The 17,733-nt window shown below is 50.0% G+C and overlaps 1 protein-coding gene across 1 annotated transcript in view; it reads left to right on the top strand.

The window, feature by feature from the left end:
- cdh7a (cadherin 7a) overlaps positions 1-17,733 on the top strand; it is a 166,819-nt gene that overhangs the window by 78,927 nt on the left and 70,159 nt on the right. The window lies entirely within an intron of this gene.

The raw sequence follows: 17,733 nt of genomic DNA, 5'->3' as shown, positions 1-17,733 counted from the left end.
CCCATGGCTGTGGCCTCATCATAAACCTCCTTCCACATCAGCTTGGTAACTTTGCTCAAAAGCTTGAGCTGGCTTTTCTTGTTCTTTAGGCCTCCAACCAATATGTCTTCAAAGAGGATTTCTGAGTTCACCCCACACCTGTGGGTATGAGGGTTCTCTTTAATTCAACCGTAATCTGCAACCGTCACACTGATCAACTGCTTCCTTTCACCGAATGCAACTCTCAGTGTAATCTCATTCTTAATCATTTCATAACAGGAGTCGGGAATTTTATTAATTCCAGCATGTTCCATTGAGCTGGTTGCTTGTGGGCAACAATTGTTAGACACCACATCATAGAATCATAGGATCATAGAATCCCTACAGTGCAGCAGGAGGCCACTCGGCCCGTCGAGTCTGCACCGGCCACAATCCCACCTAGGCCCTATCCCCGTAACCCCACATATTTGCCCCGTTAATCCCTCAAACCTATGCATCCTGGGACACTCAGGGGCAACTTAGCGTGGCCAATCAACCTAACCCACACATTATAGACATCAAAGGCACCTAGCCTAATCATTTTTAATTTGATTTATTTTTGTCACATATATTCGTATACAGTAAAAAGTATTGTTTCTTGCGCGCGATACAGACAAAGCATACCATTCATAGAGAAGGAAAGGAGAGGGTGTAGAATGCAGTGTTACGGTCATAGCTAGGATGTAGAAAAAGATCAACTTAATGTGAGGTAGGTCCATTCGAAAGTCTGATGGCAGCAGGGAAGAAGCCGTTCTTGAGTCGGTTGGTCCGTGACCTCAGACTTTTGTATCTTTTTCCCGATGGAAAAAGGTGGAAGACAGTGTGTCCGGGATGCGTGGGGTCCTTAATTATGCTGGCTGCTTTTCCGAGGCAGCGGGAAGTGTAGACAGAGTCAATGGATGGGAGGCTGGTTTGCGTGATGGATTGGGCTTCATTCACGACCTTTTGTAGTTCCTTGCGGTGTTGGACAGAGCAGGAACCATGCCAAGCTGTGATACAACCAGAAATAATGCTTTCTATGTTGCAAAAGTTGGTGAGAGTAGTAACTGACATGCCAAATTTCCTTTGTCTTCTGAGAAAATAGAGGTGTTGGTGGACTTTCTTAACTATAGTGTCGGCATGGGGGGGACCAGGACAGGTTGTTGGTGATCTGAACACCTGAACTTCTTGACCATTTCTATTTTGTCCCCGTTGACATAGACAGGGGCATGTTCGCCTCTACGCTTCCGGAAGTTGATGACAATCTGCTTCATTTTGTTGACTTTGAGGGAGAGATTATTGTTGCCGCACCAGTTCACCGGATTCTCTATCTCATTCCTGTACTCTGTCTCATCATTGTTTGAGGTCCGACCCACTCCGGTGGTGCCTGGGGAGGAAATCATTTTCTTTATCCTCATCTCCAATTATAATTGCTATGAGACAAATGTAAAATCTTTTTCGTAATTATACTGGTATAATTACCTGTTTAGGTTGAATTTCCCATTATCCCAAATCCCAATACCATTTCATTTCAATCACATACTGTGCTGACTCACTCTGTGCGTGAACAGTCTTCCAAATGGCTCTTGAAGATCAGGTTTAGCAGTTCCAAAGGATGTGTCCCAATGTTCTCCATTCCCCCGTTCCTCAAATGAAATGTAAAAGAAAATTCTATTCTCGCCTTGTCGTCATCCTGCGTCTTTCCAACTAACAGCGCGAGGCAGAGTTAAGCGACAAACAGACTGACAAAGGACGAAAGAGGACAGGATGCCAGAAATCTGAAATAAGAACAGAAAGAAATAAGGCTGGTCGGACTCGGCAGGTCAGGCAGCATCCGTGCAGAGGGAGAGAGTTAACATTTCAGCTCAATAACCTTTTGTCAGAACTGAAGGAAGATAGAAATGGCCCAGAGCTTCCGTTCTCTGGAGGGGTCGCACCCAGATGAGCTGCCGGTGATTCCATGCTGGAAGCCCCCATGTATGGATCGGAGGACAATTGCTCCCAATGTTCAACTTCCATTGGGAAATTATGCTGCACTGGGAATCATCCAAAACACTGGTTTAAATTGGAGATTTCCAATGATTCTGACTCTCTTAACAGATTAATTACCAGGAAAGATAGAACGATGAAAACCTCTTCTTACTTTAGGGGAAGTATATTGGCTTCCGGTGGTACAGTGGTTAGCACTGCTGCCTCACAGCACCAGGGACCTGGGTTCGATTCCCGGCTTGGGTCATTGTCTTTGTGGAGTTTGCACATTCTCCCCGTGTCTGCGTGGTTTTTCTCTGGGTATTCCGGTTTTCTCCCACCATCAAAAGATGTGAGGATTAGGTTGTTTGGCCATGCTACGTTGCCCCTTACTGTCAGAGGGTCGAGCAGGGTAAATACGTAGGATTGCAGGGATAGTGCCTGGGTGGGATTGTTGTCGGTGCAGGGTCGATTGGCTGAATGGTCTCCTTCTGTACTGTAGGGATACTATGACCCTCACCCTTGCAACCCTCCTATCCCCTGGCTACCTTCCTGACACTCCCTCTCCCCTCACTAAAGTTTATTTATTAGTCACACGTAGGCTTACATTAACACTGCAATGAAGTTACTGTGAAAATCACCTAGTCGCCACAGTCCAGCGCCTGTTCGGGTCAATGCACCCTAACCAGCACGTCTTTCAGACTGTGGGAGGAAACCGGAGCACCCGGAGGAAACCCATGCAGACACAGGGAGAATGTGCAAACTCCACACAGACAGTGACCCGAGGCCGGGAATCGAACCCGGGTCCCTGGCGCTGTGAGGCAGCAGTGCTAACCACTGTGCTACCGTGCCACCCCACTATCTCCCACCTCGGCAACTCCCCCTGGCCACTCTCCCAACTGCCTGACGACCCATATCCAACTCTCCACCCCAGCTCCTAGCCTCCCCGACTATTCTCCTCAACCCCTCCACTACCCCCCAAATACCCTCCCATCCCGACCACAACTCCGACGCCCTCAAGTCCTTTTGCATCTTTCGAGGTAAGAAGAGGATCCGAGAGATCAGGAAAGGCAAAATGCAAAAGAGAAAGATCTTCAGTGCCATAATGATGAAGGAGCAGAAAAATCCAGATGGATAAACGTAACAAGTAAAATAAAAGAGTTTAAATATTAACTATTTTATACAGAAGTGTATTGGGGCAAGCAAGCTACACTAAAGATTTATAAATCACTGGTTAAGCCTAGTTTGCGGGCAGTGAACTTTAGGCAGGATGTTGAGACTTAGGGAGGGGATAGAAGAGGGTTACTGGAGTCGGGTCAGTTTAGCTCAGTTGGCTGGACAGCTGATTAGCGATTCAGAGCTACGCCAACAGCATAGGTTCAATTCCCGTACCGGCCTAGCTTATTCATAAAGGCCCCACCTTCTCAACCTTGCCTCTCGCCTGAGGTGTGGTGATCCTCAGGTTTGGGGCGGCACTGCTGCCTCACAGCTCCAGGGACCTGGGTTTGATTCCCGGCTTCGGTCACTGTCTGTGTGGAGTTTGCACATTCTCCCCGTGTCTGCGTAGGTTCCCTCCGGGTGCTCCAGTTTCCTCCCACACTCCAAAGATGTATGGGTTAGGTGCATTGGCCGTGCTAAATTGCCACTTAGTGTCCCGGGATGCATAGGTTAGAGGGATCAGCGGGGTAAATATGTGGGGTTACGGGGATAGGGCATGGGTGGGATTGTTGTTGGTGCAGACATGATGAGCTGAATGGCCTCCTTCTGCACCTACAGTGCAGAAGGAGGCCATTCATAGAACATAGAACATAGAAAGCCACAGCACAAACAGGCCCTTCGGCCCACAAGTTGCGCCGATCACATCCCCACCTCTAGGCCTATCTATAGCCCTCAATCCCATTAAATCCCATGTACTCATCCAGAAGTCTCTTAAAAGACCCCAACGAGTTTGCCTCCACCACCACCGACGTCAGCCGATTCCACTCACCCACCACCCTCTGAGTGAAAAACTTACCCCTGACATCTCCTCTGTATCTACCCCCCAGCACCTTAAACCTGTGTCCTCTCGTAGCAACCATTTCAGCCCTTGGAAATAGCCTCTGAGAGTCTACCCTATCCAGACCTCTCAACATCTTGTAAACCTCTATCAGGTCACCTCTCATCCTTCGTCTCTCCAGGGAGAAGAGACCAAGCTCCCTCAACCTATCCTCATAAGGCATGCCCCCCATTCATAGAACATAGAACATAGAACATTACAGCGCAGAACAGGCCCTTCGGCCCATGATGTTGCACCGACCAGTTAAAAAAAAAACTGTGACCCTCCAACCTAAACCAATTTCTTTTCGTCCATGAACCTATCTACGGATCTCTTAAACGCCCCCAAACTAGGCGCATTTACAACTGATGCTGGCAGGGCATTCCAATCCCTCACCACCCTCTGGGTAAAGAACCTACCCCTGACATCGGTTCTATAACTACCCCCCCTCAATTTAAAGCCATGCCCCCTCGTGCTGGATTTCTCCATCAGAGGAAAAAGGCTATCACTATCCACCCTATCTAAACCTCTAATCATCTTATATGTTTCAATAAGATCCCCTCTTAGCCGCCGCCTTTCCAGCGAAAACAATCCCAAATCCCTCAGCCTCTCCTCATAGGATCTCCCCTCCATACCAGGCAACATCCTGGTAAACCTCCTCTGCACCCTCTCCAAAGCCTCCACATCCTTCCTGTAATGTGGGGACCAGAACTGCACACAGTACTCCAAGTGCGGCCGCACCAGAGTTGTGTACAGTTGCAACATAACGCTACGACTCCTAAATTCAATCCCCCTACCAATAAACGCCAAGACACCATATGCCTTCTTAACAACCTTATCTACTTGATTCCCAACTTTCAGGGATCTATGCACACATACACCTAGATCCCTCTGCTCCTCCACACTATTCAAAGTCCTCCCGTTAGCCCTATACTCAACACATCTGTTATTCCTACCAAAGTGAATTATCTCACACTTCTCCGCATTAAACTCCATCCGCCACCTCTCGGCCCAACTTTGCAACCTGTCTAAGTCTTCCTGCAAACTACGACACCCTTCCTCACTGTCTACCACACCACCGACTTTGGTGTCATCAGCAAATTTGCTAATCCACCCAACTATACCCTCATCCAGATCATTAATAAATATTACAAACAGCAGTGGCCCCAAAACAGATCCCTGAGGTACACCACTTGTAACCGCACTCCATGATGAATATTTACTATCAACCACCACCCTCTGTTTCCTATCCGCTAGCCAATTCCTGATCCAATTTCCTAGATCACCCCCAATCCCATACATCTGCATTTTCTGCAGAAGCCTACCATGGTGAACCTTATCAAACGCCTTACTAAAATCCATATATACCACGTCCACTGCCTTGCCCCCATCCACCTCCTTGGTCACTTTCTCAAAAAACTCAATAAGGTTAGTAAGGCACGACCTACCTGCCACAAAACCATGCTGACTATCACCTATCAATTCATTACTCTCCAAATAACTATAAATCCTATCCCTTATAATTTTTTCCAACATCTTGCCGACAACAGAAGTGAGACTCACCGGTCTATAATTCCCGGGGAAGTCTCTGTTCCCCTTCTTAAACAATGGGACAACATTCGCTAACCTCCAATCTTCTGGTACTATACCAGAGGCCAACGACGACCTGAAGATCAGAGCCAGAGGCTCTGCAATCACTTCTCTTGCCTCCCAGAGAATCCTTGGATAAATCCCATCCGGCCCATCAACTCTGCACAGATCATGATCCCACCCAGGCCCTATTCCCGTAACCCTTCAAATTTACCGTGCTGATGGCCCTGACACTAGCGTTAATTTATCATGGCTACTTTACTGGAGTGGTGTTTGGGGTGAGGGACTTTGGTTACATGGTGAGGTTAGAGTGGGGATTGTTCTCCTTGGAATAGGGAAGGTTAAGGGGAGATTTTTTTAAAAATGTTAAAAATACTGGATGGTTTTACGAGAGTAAATAAGGAGACGCTGTAAGCAGAGGACACAAACTGGGTAAAAGAATCAGACAGAAGGTCTTGGGGATTTATTTAACGCAGCGAGTTGTCCTGATCTGGAGGGCACAGACTGAGAGGAAGCAGATTCCATCGTAACTTTGAAAAAGGAATTGGATAAGTGGTTGACAAGAAAAATGTTACAAGGCTAATTGACTGACAAAGGTTATTTCAGCTTCTGAGCTAGATTCCTTTTGCAATGTTCCATGAAAAAATATCACAGAAAGTAAAAGCCCCAAAAATGTACGAGGAGAGTGAAGGATTGGATGTGAAATTTGAAACAACTTGGGGTAAATCTACCGATCCCATCCAGCAAGGGAATGGTCGCTGGTGGGACGGGCAATTTAACCGACCATTGAAAGGCCCATTATCTGTTCATCTTGGGCGGGAATTTCCGGTCTCAGGGTGGGCGAAGGCTGAAAATTCTGTCCTTAAAATTGAAAGGGTGATGGGGGCGGGGCAGAGGAGGAGGGATTCATTGGTGAGTTTTCTCAAAGAGCTGACAGAGCCACAATGATCTCCTTCCGTGCCGTATGATCCTATGGTGATGCTACAGAATCATAGAATAGAATAAAATCAATAGAGTCATAGCATAAAATACCTACAGTGCAGAAGGAGGCCATTCGGCCCATCGACTGCACAGATCACGATCCCACCCAGGCCCTATTCCCGTAACCCTTCAAATTTACCGTGCTGATCACCCTGACACTAGCGTTAATTTAGCATGGCCAATCAACCTAACCTGCACATCTTTAGACTGTGGGAGAAACTGGAGCACCAGGAGGAAACCCACGCAGACACGGGGAGAATGTGCAAACTCCACACAGTGACCCGAGACCGGAATTGAACTCAGGTCCCTGGCGCTGTGAGGCAGCAGTGCTACAGTGCTACTGTGCCACCGTGCTGCCCCCTATCTTCAATGGAGAATGGTGTCCTGGAGAATTTTGATGTCAACACAATGCAGGTACCGTGTATACCCAGTGGTGGGCAACCTGCAGCCTGGGGGCCACATACGGCCCTTCTCGGTTCAGAGTGCAGCCCACGAGACTTCTTGTTGACCGTTGCCCATGTGCAGGGTTTCCACAAATCTGTATCCATAAAGTTTTTTTCCTACCGGTGTGACTGAAGTGATAACGCACATAAAGCAAGGGTGAGTGAAGTGAGGGGCGCTCTGATCGCTCACAACACTGACTGAGAGAGCCGTGTGCTCCCTCTCTGCCCAAAGTGTAAATACTTCCTTTGCTTTTACCGTTTGAAGTTGATGGTAATTCCATTAACATATAAATGGTGAAGCATTTTCTATAACTCATTATGAAATATTAGATCTGTACTAAATGTATTCTATCTTATTCATGGGTCATGGTTAGTGAACAAGCCCGGTTTCGATCTTGCGACCCACTGAGATGAAGGGTGGCCCCTCATGCAGCTTACTCACTCGCCGAGGTGCCCATCACTGGTATAAATCCATGTGTGGGGCCCTAGTCTTAAGTATGTGGGGCAAACCTTTTAGGACTGAGATGAGGAGAAATTTCTTCACCCAGAGAGTGGTAACTCGCTACCACAGAAAGCAGTTGAGGTCAAAACATATATGTTTTTAAGAAGGAGTTAAATATAGCTCTTGGAGCTAAAAGGACCAAGGGATATGGGGGGAAGACAAGATCATACTGTTGAGTTGCTGATCAGTCATGTTCATAATGAATGGTGGAACAGGTTCGAGGGGCCAAATGGCCTTCTATTGATCCTATTTTTTATGTTTGCTGATTTTCATAGAATAATAGAATCCCGACAGTGCAGAAGGAGGCCATTCAGCCCATCAAGATTGCACCAGCCCTCTAAAAGAGCATCTTACCAAGGTCCAACCCCTATTCCTGTAAGCCCGTGCATTTACCTTAGCCAATCTACCTAACCCACATATCTTTAGACTGTGGGAGGCAACTGGAGCACCTGGAGGAAACCCACACAGACATGGGGAGAATGTGCAGACTCCACACAGACAGTGACCCAAGGCTGGGATCGAACCTGGGCCTCTGGCACTGTGAGGCCTCAGTGCTAACCACTGTGCCACCATGCTGCCATTGATATTTACGAAATCAAATCATTAAGAAACTGGTGTAGATATCGGCGGGACTGGAAGATCTGTGCCGCAATTCTCCCATCCCACTGCGCTAATTTTTTAATGCAGCAGGCCGGGAAATTCTCATGTTGGCCGAGTTGCAGGGTTCGTGCATGCTTCTCCGCCATGATGGCGGCTCCCAGCCCTGGATTTCCGGCGACGTCAGCTCCATGCTGGAAATCGTTTTGATTTGATTTGATTTATTATTGTCGCATGTATTAACATACCGTGAAAAGTATTGTTTCTTGTGCACTATACAGACAAAACATACCGTTCATAGAGAAGGAAATGAGAGAGTGCAGAATGTAGTGTTACAGTCATAGCTAGGGTGTAGAGAAAGATCAACTTAATGCAAGGTAGGTCCATTCAAAAGTCTGACAGCAGCAGGGAGGAAGCTGTTCTTGAGTCGGTTGGTACGTGACCTCAGACTTTTGAATCCTTTTCCTGAAGGAAGAAGGTGGAAGAGAGAATGTCCGGGGTGCGTGGGGTCCTTAATTATACTGGCTGCTTTGCCGAGGCAGCAGGAAGTGTAGACAGAGTCAATGGATGAGAGGCTGGTTTGTGTGATGGATTGGGCTACATTCACGACCTTTTGTAGTTCCTTGCGGTCTTGGACAGAGCAGGAGCCAGACCAAGCTGTGATACAACCAGAAAGAATGCTTTCTATGATGCATCTGTAAAAGTTGGTGAGAGTCGTTGCGGACATGCCAAATTTCCTTAGTCTTCTGAGAAAGTAGAGGCGTTAGTGGGCTTTCTTAACTATAGTGTCGGCATGGGGGGGACCAGGACAGGTTGTTACATACTCATTTGAATTTCACTGAAATGGGATTAGCATGCCTGGGTCTGAAGTCTCCGGGGCTGCTAGCTTTCCAGATGGGAACAGGCCCCACCAACAGCTTCATAATGATTTCAATGCTAGTGCAGTCTGCAGTGCACAGAGTGTGGGAGATTCTTCTCTGAACTCCCATTGAAAACCAGCGCAAATCACTCCAGTTTTCACATGAATTTGACACTTGGGGCCCTATTTAACCATTTTGATTCCAAGTTCTGGGCAGACTTAAAACTGGGAGTGTTTCAGATCTGACTTTTAGACCTGTTCTCAGGTGTCCTCGTACGCGCTCTGCCTGGAAAAAGAGCAGCGATTCCGAATCGCGCTGCAGAAGTTTGTGGGCGGGGTTTAACATGCCCGAAATCCTGCAGCTCCGATTGGAGCTTCCGACTGCGCATGCACAGTAAAAAAATGACAGATTGCTGCTCCCCTGTCACATCACCCCCCGGGCCGGATAATGCCTCCCCATGTCCCCCACAGACATTGCCCCACCCCCACAACATTACTGACCCCCTTATCCCCCCCACCCCACCCCCGCCACCTAGACTGATCGCGGGCCCCTTCCACCCCCACTGATCTCAGGCAGAGTGGTAGCGGACCCCAATTCCCCCTCACTGATCTCAGGCAGAGTGGCAGCGGACCCCCCTTTCCCCCCACAGATCTCAGACAGAGTGGCAGCGGATCCCCCCTTCCTCCCCCACTGATCTCAGGCAGAGTGGCAGCGGATCCCCCCCTCCTCCCCCACTGATCTCAGGCAGAGTGGCAGTGGACCCCCCCTTTGCCCTGCACCGATCTCAAGCAGAGAACCGTCGGACGCTCGGCACTTACCTCCTCACTAACTGTAGCGCCTGAATCGGACTTTTGTGGAGCATGTCTGTTGCGTGCCGATTCCGGATGGGCGAACACGGTGGTAAAGGGGGAAGTTCCGGTAAGGTTGGGTGTGCAGCCCATTCAGTCAATTTGAATGCATGCAAATACATTTAAATGGCCGTCGCCCCTGTTTCGGGCGTGGTCTCAATCATGGCCATTTTCAGGACTTGGTGAAGGGGGAATCGGCGCGGAGGCGGGCGTGGATCACGCTACTCGCCTATTTTCGTGCCCGAAAATGAGCGCAACGCGATGGTAAAATTGGGTCCTCAGAATTTTTGGGGAGAATTTTGACCCTGGTCTATGTTGAAGCCAAAAGTCATGAGGTCAACATTTACACGGGTGTCGGAGGTATCAGTATCTCAGTGGAATCACAAGTCCTCCAGGTGGTTCATAATTCTATCCATCTATAAAAATATATAAATATGAAAGTGTTACAGGGTACCCGAGAAGAATTGTTTGCTCACTTATCTGTTGCCAAGGAAGATTCCGTACACACTGAAATGTTTGAGTAGATCTGGAAGCAGATAAAGGTATTTCCGATATTCTACAAGGGTCGCTTGTTCACCTTGGCAACCACATCGCTAGCATCAACAAGAGGGAAGTTGACAGGTTTCTGATTGTTAGGTTAGCGCAATGTTCCAACAACTTTCTCTGATATCACAAATAACTTATACATGGCTACTCCGACTGACATGGGTCATTACAGTTTTTTGTAAAAATGTTGCACACAAAAGCCACTAAAATGTAAGGGTATGACATACTGTATTGGGCAGGAAATACAGTTAAATAGAAAGCTGAGAGCAGTGGAAGATTGATGCTGCAACGTAGAAGGCCGAATAGAAATCATAGAAATCATAGAATAAGCACAGGTCTCTGACGAAGGGTCATCCAGACTTGAAACATTGGCCCGATTCTCTCTCTGCAAATGCTGTCAGACCTGCTGAGTCTTTTCTGTTTTTGTTTCAGATTCCAGCATCTGCAGTATTTTGCTTTTAAGCACAGATCTACCTTCCCAAAAAACTTGGCCTCCATTGGTGGAGAGTATGGGGGCGGGCAAGAGGACATATGGGCACCATTGCTGGTGTCAGATGCTATAGGTTTACATACCACCAGAACATCCCAGCGTCTGTGATTATCTAAGTATGGGATCTTGGAGCAGAATGTGGAGATGCCGGCGTTGGACTGGGGTAAAAACAGTAAGAAGTTTAACACCAGGTTAAAGTCCAACAGGTTTATTTGGTAGCAAAGTGGCTTTTGATACCAAATAAACCTGTTGGACTTTAACCTGGTGTTGTTAAACTTCTTACTATCTTAGATCAGTGCAGAGAAAGCAGTCGATACCAGCAACAGGGGCACACTTTAGAAAGAAACACTGAGCCTCTACCAGAACACCTCGCGGCAGAGTTGCCCCAACACAGAGAACGTTTTCTGTTCCCCCACTCTGCCCCTGAAGAGACTCACAGTTGGATCCCAATCAGCAGATAGAAAAAGGGAGCTCTCTGCCTTTGAGGGTGTCCGTGCGTTTACAGCCCTCCTACCTTCTCTGCTTCACACAGCTAAGACTGGTGAGTGAGGGAGGGGGTGTGGAGGAAGAGGTGGGTAAGGGAGGTGAGATAAAGAGGGACCTGAACCTCAGAGTGTTTCTGAAGAAAGTCAGACCTGTTGTGATCGCCCATTGCCCACTGTGATTCCCCCGCTGTGATTCCCCCACTGTGATCACTCTCTGTGATTCTCCCCCAAGGTGATTCCCCCACTGTGATTCCCCCCACTGTGATTCCCCCCACTGTGATTCCCCCCACTGTGATCCCCCGCTGTGATCCCCCGCTGTGATCCCCCGCTGTGATTCCCTCGCTGTGATCCCCCCCACTGTGATTCCCCCCCAGTGATCACTCTCTGTGATTCTCCCCCAAGGTGATTCCCCCACTGTGATTCCCCCACTGTGATTCCCCACACTGTGATTCCCCCACTGTGATACCCCCCACTGTGATCCCCTACTGTGATTCCCCCACTGTGATCCCCCACTGTGATCACCCACTGTGATTCCCCCACTGTGATCCCCCACTGTGATCACCCACTGTGATTCCCCCACTGTGATTCCCCCACTGTGATCCCCCACCGTGATCACCCACTGTGATCCCCCACTGTGATCCCCCACTGTGATCCCCCACTGTGATTCCCCCACTGTGATCCCCCCCACTGTGATCCCCTACTGTGATTCCCCCACTGTGATCCCCCACTGTGATCCCCCACTGTGATCCCCCCCACTGTGATTCCCCCACTGTGATCCCCCACTGTGATCCCCCCTACTGTGATCCCCCACTGTGATCCCCCACTGTGATCCCCCCCACTGTGATTCCCCCCACTGTGATCCCCCAATGTGATTCCCCTACTGTGATTCCCCCACTGTGATCCCCCACTGTGATCCCCCCACTGTGATTCCCCCATGGTGATTCCCCCACTGTGATCACCCCACTGTGATTCCCCCACTGTTATCCCCCACTGTGATCCCCCCCACTGTGATTCCCCCACTGTGATTCCCCCACTGTGATTCCCCCACTGTGATTCCCCCCACTGTGATTCCCCACTGTTATCCCCTACTGTGATTTCCCCCCATTGTGATCCCCCCACTGTGATCCCCCGCTGTGATCCCTCACTGTGATCACCCACTGTGATCCCCCCACTGTGATCACCCACTGTGATTCCCCACTGTTATCCCCCACTGTTATTCCCCACTGTGATTCCCCACTGTGATCCCCCACTGTGATCACCCACTGTGATCCCCCAATGTGATTCCCCTACTGTGATTCCCCCACTGTGATTCCCCCACTGTGATTCCCCCCACTGTGATCCCCCAATGTGATTCCCCCACTGTGATTCCCCCACTGTGATTCCCCCACTGTTATTCCCCCACTGTGATTCCCCCACTGTGATTCCCCCACTGTGATTCCCCCACTGTGATTCCCCCACTGTGATTCCCCCACTGTGATCCCCCACTGTGATCACCCACTGTGATCCCCCACTGTGATCCCCCACTGTGATTCCCCCACTGTGATTCCCCCACTGTGATCCCCCCCACTGTGATCCCCTACTGTGATTCCCCCACTGTGATCCCCCACTGTGATCCCCCCCACTGTGATTCCCCCCACTGTGATCTCCCAATGTGATTCCCCTACTGTGATTCCCCCACTGTGATCCCCCACTGTGATCCCCCCACTGTGATTCCCCCATGGTGATTCCCCCACTGTGATCACCCCACTGTGATTCCCCCACTGTGATCCCCCACTGTGATCCCCCCCACTGTGATTCCCCCACTGTGATTCCCCCACTGTGATTCCCCCACTGTGATTCCCCCACTGTGATTCCCCCCACTGTGATGCCCCACTGTTATCCCCTACTGTGATTTCCCCCCATTGTGATCCCCCCACTGTGATCCCCCGCTGTGATCCCTCACTGTGATCACCCACTGTGATCCCCCCACTGTGATCACCCACTGTGATTCCCCACTGTTATCCCCCACTGTTATTCCCCACTGTGATTCCCCACTGTGATTCCCCACTGTTATTCCCCACTGTGATTCCCCACTGTGATTCCCCACTGTGATTCCCCACTGTTATCCCCCACTGTTATCCCCCACTGTTATTCCCCACTGTGATTCCCCACTGTGATTCCCCACTGTGATTCCCCACTGTGATTCCCCACTGTGATTCCCCACTGTTATTCCCCACTGTGATTCCCCACTGTGATTCCCCACTGTGATTCCCCACTGTTATCCCCCACTGTGATTCCCCACTGTGATTCCCCACTGTTATTCCCCACTGTTATTCCCCACTGTGATTCCCCACTGTGATTCCCCACTGTGATTCCCCACTGTGATTCCCCACTGTGATTCCCCACTGTAATTCCCCCACTGTGATTCCCCCACTGTGATTCCCCACTGTGATTCCCCCACTGTGATTCCCGCACTGTGATTCCCCCACTGTGATCCCCCACTGTGATCCCCCCTACTGTGATTCCCCCACTGTGATCCCCCACTGTGATCCCCCCACTGTGATTCCCCCCACTGTGATCCCCCAATGTGATTCCCCTACTGTGATTCCTCCACTGTGATCCCCCACTGTGATCCCCCCACTGTGATTCCCCCATGGTGATTCCCCCACTGTGATCACCCCATTGTGATTCCCCCACTGTGATCCCCCACTGTGATCCCCCCCACTATGATTCCCCCACTGTGATTCCCCCACTGTGATTCCCCCACTGTGATTCCCCCACTGTGATCCCCCTCTGTGATCACCCACTGTGATCCCCCAATGTGATTCCCCTACTGTGATTCCCCCACTGTGATTCCCCCACTGTGATTCCCCCCACTGTGATCCCCCAATGTGATTCCCCCACTGTGATTCCCCCACTGTGATTCCCCCATTGTGATTCCCCCACTGTGATTCCCCCACTGTGATTCCCCCACTGTGATTCCCCCACTGTGATTCCCCCCACTGTGATCCCCTACTGTGATTCCCCCACTGTGATCCCCCACTGTGATCACCCACTGTGATTCCCCCACTGTGATTCCCCCACTGTGATCCCCCACTGTGATCACCCACTGTGATCCCCCACTGTGATCCCCCACTGTGATCCCCCACTGTGATCCCCCACTGTGATTCCCCCACTGTGATTCCCCCACTGTGATCCCCCCCACTGTGATCCCCTACTGTGATTCCCCCACTGTGATCCCCCACTGTGATCCCCCCCACTGTGATTCCCCCCACTGTGATCCCCCAATGTGATTCCCCTACTGTGATTCCCCCACTGTGATCCCCCACTGTGATCCCCCCACTGTGATTCCCCCATGGTGATTCCCCCACTGTGATCACCCCACTGTGATTCCCCCACTGTGATCCCCCACTGTGATCCCCCCCACTGTGATTCCCCCACTGTGATTCCCCCACTGTGATCCCCCCCACTGTGATTCCCCCACTGTGATTCCCCCACTGTGATTCCCCCACTGTGATTCCCCCACTGTGATTCCCCCACTGTGATTCCCCCACTGTGATTCCCCCCACTGTGATTCCCCACTGTTATCCCCTACTGTGATTTCCCCCCATTGTGATCCCCCCACTGTGATCCCCCGCTGTGATCCCTCACTGTGATCACCCACTGTGATCCCCCCACTGTGATCACCCACTGTGATTCCCCACTGTTATCCCCCACTGTTATCCCCCACTGTTATTCCCCACTGTGATTCCCCACTGTGATTCCCCACTGTGATTCCCCACTGTGATTCCCCACTGTGATTCCCCACTGTGATTCCCCACTGTGATTCCCCACTGTTATCCCCCACTGTTATCCCCCACTGTTATTCCCCACTGTGATTCCCCACTGTTATTCCCCACTGTGATTCACCACTGTGATTCCGAACTGTGATTCCCCACTGTGATTCCCCACTGTGATTCCCCACTGTAATTCCCCCACTGTGATTCCCCCACTGTGATTCCCCACTGTGATTCCCCCACTGTGATTCCCGCAGTGTTATTCCCCACTGTGATCTCCAGCTGGTTGGCAGTGATTAACTCCTCAGTGCCGGGTATGCCGGTTTGGGTGGTTGCTATCGGAGGGCCTTTCTTGCCACTGGATTAGGGGGATCCTGTAAAGATGCCGCTGATGATATTTTCCAGTGCTTTGAGGTGCTTGCTGAATGTTGTCCCAGCCTGCGATATATATAGGAGCGGGGGAGCCACTGTTGCCCCTTGAACCATGACCTTTGCCCTGGCTGTGATAGCCTGGTCCTCAAATACTCTTTTCCTCACTCAGTTGAAGGTTGAGCTGGTGCACAGAAGACAATAAATTCCCTCCGTCAATGTCTGCCTTTGGCACGAGACGTCTCCCACGATACAGATACAGAACACACAGACGGGTGATTTTAACACACAGGGTAAATTGACTGGTAGGTTTCATGGACAAATCACTGAATTATGGGAAACTTCCCCATTTTCAAATGGGTAAATGAGTAATTTCTCAGCATCAAACTTTGTTTTAAAGCTCTCCTGTGAAAGGCTTTGAGATGTGTTACGATGTTAATGGCGCCATATCAATGCAATTTGTTGTTATTGTGGGGAATTCCACTGCTTAGGGCATAAAGCACACTGCAGGCACCCGCCACCAATGCTGGGTCCATGACAATCGGGAATGTGCGAGAGGCCAGAATTGGAGGATTGCAGAGACCGCAGAGGGTTCGAGTACTGGAGGAGGTGACAGAGAAAGGAAGGGGTCTGATTCACTTTGAGTGTTGAGGCAGCTACAGCTTTCCAGTGAGTCTATATACAAGTCAGTTCCCGGCTTAAAATGATGGTCGCTGGTCATCTGGTTTGAAAAAGGCGGGGGAAGGGGAGGGGGAGGGGGGTGGGGCAGGGTGTTGCTCCGCCCTCATTTCCATCAATCATCCCTTTCCTATTTCTGACTTTTGATTTGCTTTGATATATTATTGTCACATGTATTAGCATACAGTGAAAATTATTGTTTCTTGCTTGCTATACAGCCAAAGCATACCGTTCATAGAGAAGGAAAGGAGAGAGCGCAGAATGTAGTGTTACAGTCATAGCTAACAAAGAACAAACAAAGAACAAAGAACAATACAGCACAGGAACAGGCCCTTCGGCCCTCCAAGCCCGCGCCGCTCCCCGGTCCAGGATTGAATCCTGAATCCAGGATCCCCGCCCAATTTTCCAGCCTATCTACATACCAATATCCTATCCACCGAGCTGTCCCTCACAGCTACGATGCTTTGTTCATTACAACCTATTAACTCACCCCCACCCCCCCATTCCAGACCATGTGATCTCCAGGGAGAGGCGAAAACCCAGAGTGAAAAACCCCAGGGCCAATATGGGGAAAAAAAAAATCTGGGAAATTCCTCTCCGACCCCCTGAGGCGATCGAAACGAGTCCAGGAGATCACAATGGCCCTGATCGGAAAATGCTTCCCAACCCTAGTCATTTCCACTTCCACGAACACCATATGAATTCCCTGCCCCCGAGACAGGTTCCCAACTATCCGCAATCTCGCTCTGTACTGGCACCAGCAAGATGATCATAGAATGAAGCCTTGAAACGAGAAACAAGGAACAATTAGCCCACGCCGCTCCCTGGTCCAAACTAGACCACTCTTTTGTATCCCTCCATTCCCACTCCGTTCATATAGCTGTCTAGATAAGTCTTAAACGTTCCCAGTGTGTCCGCCTCCACCACCTTGCCCGGCAACACATTCCAGGCCCCCACGACCCTCTGTGTGAAATATGTCCTTCTGATATCTGTGTTAAACCTCCCCCCCTTCACCTTGAACCTATGACCCCTCGTGAACGTCACCACCGACCCGGGGAAAAGCTTCCCACCGTTCACCCTATCCATGCCTTTCATAGCTAAGGTGTGGAGAAAGATCAGCTTAGTGCAAGGTAGGTCCATTCAAAAGTCTGATGGCGGCAGGGAAGAAGCTGTTCTTGAGTTGGTTGGTACGTGACCTCAGACTTTTGTACCTTTTTCCAGATGCAAGAAGGTGGAAGAGAGAATGTCCTGGGTGCGTGAGTTTCTTAATTATGCTGGCTGCTTTTCCGAGGCAGCAAGTGTAGACAGAGTCAATGGATGGGAGGCTGGTTTGAGTGATGGACTGGGCTTCGTTCATGACCCTTTGTAGTTTCTTGCAGTCTTGGGCAGAGCAGGAGCCATACCAAGCTGTGATACAACCAGAAAGAATGCTTTCTGTGGTGCATCTGTAAAAGTTGGTGAGCATTGGGCGGCACAGTAGCACAGTGGTTAGCACTGCTGCTTCACAGCTCCAGGGACCTGGGTTCGATTCCCGGCTTGGGTCACTGTCTGTGTGGAGTTTGCACATTCTCCCTGTATCTGCGTGGGTT

The sequence above is a fragment of the Mustelus asterias genome, chromosome 7, assembly GCF_964213995.1.
Source record: "Mustelus asterias chromosome 7, sMusAst1.hap1.1, whole genome shotgun sequence".
NCBI lineage: Eukaryota > Metazoa > Chordata > Chondrichthyes > Carcharhiniformes > Triakidae > Mustelus > Mustelus asterias.
Note: the sequence above shows the minus strand (reverse complement) of the source record. Positions and strands in the feature narration are given on the sequence as shown.